Source organism: Ambystoma mexicanum, chromosome 12 (assembly GCF_040938575.1).
Source record: "Ambystoma mexicanum isolate Mex_15411 chromosome 12, UKY_AmexF1_1, whole genome shotgun sequence".
NCBI classification, from domain to species: domain Eukaryota; kingdom Metazoa; phylum Chordata; class Amphibia; order Caudata; family Ambystomatidae; genus Ambystoma; species Ambystoma mexicanum.
This window is the reverse complement of record NC_090936.1, coordinates 1,003,460,119-1,003,465,825: the sequence shown is the minus strand read 5'-3', so window position 1 is coordinate 1,003,465,825 and position 5,707 is coordinate 1,003,460,119. Positions and strand designations below refer to the sequence as shown.

The 5,707-nt window shown below is 48.3% G+C and overlaps 2 non-coding genes across 2 annotated transcripts; both read right to left on the bottom strand.

Moving 5' to 3' along the window:
• Positions 1–577: 577 nt before the first annotated feature.
• TRNAP-UGG (transfer RNA proline (anticodon UGG)) lies at positions 578–649 on the bottom strand. The gene has a single exon. It is a non-coding gene; the product is annotated as a tRNA-Pro (tRNA).
• Positions 650–5,195: 4,546 nt separating this feature from the next.
• TRNAP-UGG (transfer RNA proline (anticodon UGG)) lies at positions 5,196–5,267 on the bottom strand. The gene has a single exon. It is a non-coding gene; the product is annotated as a tRNA-Pro (tRNA).
• Between the last annotated feature and the right edge of the window lie 440 nt (positions 5,268–5,707).

Below are 5,707 nucleotides of genomic sequence, written 5' to 3'. Positions count from 1 at the left end.
GGACTATACCAGATCTCCAATGTACAGGTCCACCCCTCCCCGCCCAGCTGTATAGGAATCCCTTGGATCTCTCGTGTAGTGGTTCATCCCTCCGCACTGAGCTATATAGGAATCCCTTGGAGCAGGTTTATCCCTCCTCCCGTTCTTGGATCCGTATTTTTTCACCTGCACACAATGGGTCAGAATCACACACAGGTGAATTCCTCCCCTCCCAAATGAGGCACTCACAGACCTCGAGGGCTTGGAACAACTATTACATAATTTGTTTGCATGCCCCTGTCCAACCAAGACTGCGTGTGATCTTTGCAGTGGCTTAATCCTGCAAGCCCCACGTCTTTAGACCACTCACACGCTCTTCTTCTCGTTTTTGATATGACGCCTTTTCAGTGTATCTTTCTCGCGTGTGTTTTTTACTGCCCTTCCTCTATTGATGTCAAAAAAATATGAGCGCTTTTCAGTCGATCCTTCCTGCAGTTGGGTGATAGTTTGCCACTGCTCATAGATGGCTTCTTGGTCTTGGGTTGTGATTGTTGCTCAGGGTGCGAAAGGAGCGTTTAAATGTATCCAAAACAAAACGGGGCTCGTCCGGGATTTGAACCCGGGACCTCTCGCACCCAAAGCGAGAATCATACCCCTAGACCAACGAGCCAGCTGTGAGCAGAGCCATGAGCGAGCAGTCAGCCTTGTGGCGTGCCACATCAGCACTGCTTCCTATTTTACTGTTCATTTATGCATGATATTAAATGGGAGTTTTGTGTTTCAATCACAACTGATCGTTAATATCAGTTGCCCGTTTTGTTAATTTATGTACACAGTTTGGAAAAAAAGAGGTGTCATTTTGCTGAAAGCAACTCTGACTCTGTACGATGCCCCGCCCTGCCTGATCCTCTCCATGATCTCTAGCATCTTGCACTGCGCGATTGAAACATGAATAAGAGGATACTGCTCCAGTCTGTGGAAAAGTGGATCTGAGAGTCTTATGAAATTATGCACAGCAGCTGTGCAGTGGCTCGTTGGTCTAGGGGTATGATTCTCGCTTAGGGTGCGAGAGGTCTCGGGTTCAAATCCCGGACGAGCCCTCACTTCTTTTTTGACTCTTTCCAAATACGAAATAAACACAAGATTTAAATCTTCTATCACAATTAAACAACAGCAGTTTAGGATTTGAAGCCGCAACCCTATCGCACCCAAAGCAACAATCATACCAATTGACCAAGAAGCAGACCCACATAGAGCAAGGTGCTGAGATGGGAGTGGAATCTTTCACAGCTCCAAGTCCATTGAGTGCAGCATAAGGGACTGGGGCTGCTCAGAGCATGTACACATCGCAATCCTAATGTGGTGAGCTCAATGGAATAAGGGCAGCGAGCCGGTCCTTGGAGATAGAGCTCTGATTACACATTTCTTTACATGGGCTCTTGGGTGCCAACTATTGATTTTCGCAACGGGGTCCAAAACGAAATTTTTATTTTCGCTATGACGGCACAAATTCCATCTCCAGGGCCAAAGCACACATTTTACAGCACATGTAGCAGCAGTAAATGGAAGAAAGCCATAGCATTACAGGCATGGCATGTCTAAATATAACCCCTCAGCAACAGTCGCCTAACCTGCTGAGGTGTGTCTGCAGCATTCTGCTTTAGTATTCCCTACCTCTCCCATGCCCGCAAACCGCTTAAGCCGGTCCCCCACTCACACACCTCCCCAATCAAGGCTAAGGGGACAATGATGCAGCCTTCCCCCTTTGAAATGAGCAACACTTGCTAATTTTGCAAGCTGTGTACTAAGCTTTATTAAGTCCGAGCCCAGCACGGGAGGAGCCAGAAGCCCTGCTTCGCCCAGTGATATCGAAGAGCATGTCACTGAATCTTTTATATTTCATGGTTTGTGGTTGTAGAAACTCCACGGGGCAACATAATACTCCTGCCCCCCCATTGTTTGAGGAGAACAGGGGCAAGTGTGCCCTCTATCCCCATGTACTCGTTGCCTATACCTGAAGCGCCCTTAATGGTTGCCTGGTCCGTGCAAAGCAGCGTAAGCGGCAGGGGGGAATAGGTACACGGTACAAATGCCCCAGAACTTCATGCACTCTGCCTTGCCCTCCACCCTCCTCTACCTTCGTTGAGAGTTTTCCCATTTTTAGAATACACTTTTCTTTTGCTGTCAAACGTTTTGCTAGGAATTGTCCCCAGTGTTTAGCGGCTGAACGTTGACCTCACTATATCTCCTCATTGGATAATCCTTCATTACCTCAACGGCCTTCTTCTTCGGCCTAGTACTTAAGAGGTATCAATCCGCATGACAGGGACCCTTTCCTTTTTTTTTTGTTGTGGCAGATTCCACGCTTTTCCACCAAGAGCCCAATACCCACAGATGAAGGTTTTCTAGTGTGGGAATCCCCCAGATTTCCCATCTACAGGTTCATCCCCCCCTGCAGAGCCGTATAGGAATCGCATATTTAGGAATGCACAGGTTCATCCCTTGCGCAGGGCCCTATAGAAATCCCAAGGATCTCCAGTGTACAGGTTCAACATTCCCAGCTAAGCCATCTAGAAATCCCTCATATCTCGCATGTATCGTTTCCTCCCTTCTTGCAAATCTAGTATGGAAATCCCCCAAATCTCCCAATTACAGGTTCATCCCTTCCGGCAAAGCTGCATATGCATCATCCAATATATCTCACAGGAGCCGATTCACCCCTCCCCGTGGAGCCCAATAGGAATCTTGCATATAGGAATGCCCAGGTTCATCCCGTCCGTCGTGCTCAATAGGAATGCCAAGGATCTTCAGTTTAAAGGCTCACCATTCCCCTCAGAGCCCTAGAGGAATCCCCCATATCTCCTGTGTTTCGTTTCCTCCATCCCTGCAAAGGTAGCAAAGGGACCTCAGATATCTGTCATTTATCGGCTCATCTCTCCACGCAGAACTGTATAGGAATCCCATTGATCACCATGTGCAGGGTTATCCCTCCCTGCGAAGCCATATAGGCCTCATCCCATATATCTCCCAGGAACAGGTTAATCCCTTCCCGATGAGCCAATATACAAACCCCATAAATCTTCCCTGTGCAGGTTCATCCCTCTCCGCAGAGCCCTTTAAGAATCCCCCACATCTACTATATATCATTTCCCCCCACCCCCATGAGAATCCCACAGATCTCCCATGTATATGTTCATTCTTCTAGAGATCTCCCGTTTATAAGTTCATCCCTCAATTTAGAGCTGAATGGAATTTGCACACATTAGCATGTACATCCCTCCCCGTGCATCCCTACAGAAATCCCTCACATCTATGTGTCTGCTCATCCCTCCGAGCACAGCCGTATAGGAATAGCACACATAGGATTGAACATATTCCTCACTTCCCACTGAGCCCTACATGGATCTCACAGATCCCCAATGTTCATCCTTCCCAGCAGAGACCTTTAGGAATATAACAGATCCCCCATGTACAGGTTCACCCCTCCCCGCTCAGCTGCATAGGAATCCCTTGGGTCTCCCATTTTCAGGCTTCCCTGAAGAGCCCTATAGGAATATGCCAGATCTCCCATGTAAAGGTCCATCCCTCCCCACCCAGCTGTGAAGGGATCCCTTGGATCTCCCATATTCATCCTTCCCTGAAGAGCCCTATAGGAATATACCAGATCTCCCCTGTAAAGGTCCATCCCTCCCCACCCAGCTGTGAAGGGATCCCTTGGATCTCCCATATTCATCCTTCCCTGAAGAGGAATATACAGATCTCTCATGTGCATGTCCATCCCTCCCCGCCCACCTGCATAGGAATCCCTTGGATCGCCCATATTCATCCTTCCCTGAAGAGCCCTATAGGAATATATAGATCTCCCATGTACAGGCCCACCCCTCCCCACCCAGCTGCTTAGGAATCCCTTTGATCTCCCATATTCATCCTTCCCTGAAGAGCCCTATAGGAATATACCAGATCTCCCATGTACAGGTTCATCCCTCCATGCCCAGCTGTATCGGAATCCCACGGATCACCCACGTCCATCCTTCCCTGCAGAATAGGAATATAACACATCTCCCATGTACAGGTCCATCCCTCCCTGCCCACCCGTGTAGGAATCCCTTGGCGCTCCCATATTCATCCTTCCCTGAAGAATCCCATAGGAATATTTCACATCTCCCATGTACAGGTCCATCCCTCCCTGCCCACCCGTATATGAATCCCACGGATCACCCATGTCCATCCTTCCCTGCAGACCCCTATATGAATATAACAGATCTCTCATGTACAGGTCCAACTCTCCCTGCCAAGTGGATAGGAATACCTTGGATCTCCCATGTTCATCCTCCCTGCAGAGCCCTATAGGAATATAAGATCTCCAATGTACAGGTTCGTCCCTCCCTTCCCAGCTGTATCGGAATCCCACAGATCACCCATGTCCATCCTTCCCTGCAGAGCCCAATAGGAAAATAGCAGATCTCCCATGTACAGGTACATCCCAGCCCACCGAGCTGTATAGGAAACCCACAGATCTTCCACGTTCATCCTTCTCCACTGAGCACTATATGAACATAAGATCTCTTATCCCTGCCCGCCCAGCTGTATAAGAATCCCTTGTCTCTCCCATATTCATCCTTCCCTGAAGAATCCCATAGGACTATACCAGATCTCCAATGTACAGGTCCACCCCTCCCCGCCCAGCTGTATAGGAATCCCTTGGATCTCTCGTGTAGTGGTTCATCCCTCCGCACTGAGCTATATAGGAATCCCTTGGAGCAGGTTTATCCCTCCTCCCGTTCTTGGATCCGTATTTTTTCACCTGCACACAATGGGTCAGAATCACACACAGGTGAATTCCTCCCCTCCCAAATGAGGCACTCACAGACCTCGAGGGCTTGGAACAACTATTACATAATTTGTTTGCATGCCCCTGTCCAACCAAGACTGCGTGTGATCTTTGGAGTGGCTTAATCCTGCAAGCCCCACGTCTTTAGACCACTCACACGCTCTTCTTCTCGTTTTTGATATGACGCCTTTTCAGTGTATCTTTCTCGCGTGTGTTTTTTACTGCCCTTCCTCTATTGATGTGAAAAAAATATGAGCGCTTTTCAGTCGATCCTTCCTGCAGTTGGGTGATAGTTTGCCACTGCTCATAGATGGCTTCTTGGTCTTGGGTTGTGATTGTTGCTCAGGGTGCGAAAGGAGCGTTTAAATGTATCCAAAACAAAACGGGGCTCGTCCGGGATTTGAACCCGGGACCTCTCGCACCCAAAGCGAGAATCATACCCCTAGACCAACGAGCCAGCTGTGAGCATAGCCATGAGCGAGCAGTCAGCCTTGTGGCGTGCCACATCAGCACTGCTTCCTATTTTACTGTTCATTTATGCATGATATTAAATGGGAGTTTTGTGTTGCAATCACAACTGATCGTTAATATCAGTTCACCCTCCTATTAAATTTAGAGGTGGAAAGACATTGCCCGTTTTGTTAATTTATGTACACAGTTTTGAAAAAAAGAGGTGTCATTTTGCTGAAAGCAACTCTGACTCTGTACGATGCCCCTCCCTGCCTGATCCTCTCCATGATCTCTAGCATCTTGCACTGCGCGATTGAAACATGAATAAGAGGATACTGCTCCAGTCTGTGGAAAAGTGGATCTGAGAGTCTTATGAAATTATGCACAGCAGCTGTGCAGTGGCTCGTTGGTCTAGGGGTATGATTCTCGCTTAGGGTGCGAGAGGTC